Source organism: Salvia splendens, chromosome 5, assembly GCF_004379255.2.
Source record: "Salvia splendens isolate huo1 chromosome 5, SspV2, whole genome shotgun sequence".
NCBI classification, from domain to species: Eukaryota; Viridiplantae; Streptophyta; class Magnoliopsida; order Lamiales; family Lamiaceae; genus Salvia; species Salvia splendens.
This window is the reverse complement of record NC_056036.1, coordinates 6,703,465-6,704,886: the sequence shown is the minus strand read 5'-3', so window position 1 is coordinate 6,704,886 and position 1,422 is coordinate 6,703,465. Positions and strand designations below refer to the sequence as shown.

Sequence of the window (1,422 nt, the reverse complement as noted above, 5' to 3'; positions counted from 1 at the left end):
TTTGCTGTGATGAGATGCTAACATGTAAGAGGTAGCAACTATGTGCTGTTGCCTCGATGCAATCCATTTGTTACGCTTGGCTTCTGAGCCTAATCAAAATTTTCAAAGGAAAACACTGAATGTTTGTTTGAGATGCCAATTTTAAAACGTTCAAGTCGATTTAAAAGTCTTCATACCGCAAGTAATTTTCCTATTCAGTTTTTTGGTGGAACTTATATGTGCGGCAAAGTTGCCTCGAATTGCTGCACCAATTTGATTTTATGATTTTTGAAAAAAGTAGATCTATGTGAATGTGACCAAATTTTATGCCACCAAAAACTGATTTATTTGAGAAAAAAATTAGTTTATTTATATATTTAATTAAATGTATAGACACATGTATAGTACATGGAATGCCCAAAATATTATCCACATATATTAATGATTTGTCTATAATTTTTTTATTTTTTATAAATCATAAAATGTAATTAATATAAACTTTAGACTAAAGTCTCAAAATGGTCCTTTAACATATTGCGTTTTTTTATTTTGATCCAAAACATTATTTTTTGTATTATTCGGTCCCTCGTATTTGAAATTGGATCACGTTTGGTTTATTTTGGATGGGTTCGTTAAATTTTTGATGGTTTTAATTATTGGGTCATAAATCCGTCACTAACTGGGAGAAATTGATTCGTCACAAATCCGTCACTAATATGTCATAAATCCGTTACAAATCCGTCACTAATATGTCATAAATCCGTATCATATATATAATAACCTCTACCCCAATAATTCTGTTTCATGAAAGGTTCGGCCGAGGAATCCTCTATTTCAAATCACAAATCACTAATCTGTCACAAATCCGTATCATATATATAATTGAGGCTGCAATATGACATCTCGATGTGCTTATCCATCCACCCTCTCCTTATCAACGCTGGATCCAACTTCTCCACATAGTTGGCCGTGAAAACAATGATTCTCTATCCTCTGCAAGCAGACCACAACCCATCTATGAAATTCAGCAGCCCAGAAATATAATTTTGTTGCTCTTCGTCTCATTCTCCTCCATTCACATCCTATGCAACACTTGGTTGTTCTCATTCCCTTTCTCCTTCTCTCTTCTCTTCACTCTCTGCCCTGTGAGGTCGACAGAGCAGTCGATGTCCTCGATCACGATCACCGCCCTGCTAGAGGTCGCGATTAGGAGCTTCTTCAGCTCCGTGTGGTCCTTCATTGCCGTGAGCTCGAGGTCGTAGACGTAATAGCCCAAGTGGTTCGCCATGACAGCGATCATGGTGGACTTCCCCGGCCCGGGCGGGGCCGTGGCAGCCCCGCTTCCACGCCTGCCCGATCTTATTATAAAACGCCTCCCCCTTGCTGAACGCCAAGAGGGCCTCCACCACCTCTCTCTTATTCGGTCCCTCACATTTGAAATTA

The 1,422-nt window shown here is 38.9% G+C and overlaps 1 non-coding gene across 1 annotated transcript; it reads left to right on the top strand.

Annotated features, from left to right (window-relative positions):
• On the top strand, positions 1-92 carry LOC121806109. Its single transcript, XR_006051642.1, has one exon. It is a non-coding gene; the product is annotated as a small nucleolar RNA R24 (small nucleolar RNA).
• Positions 93-1,422: the final 1,330 nt, after the last annotated feature.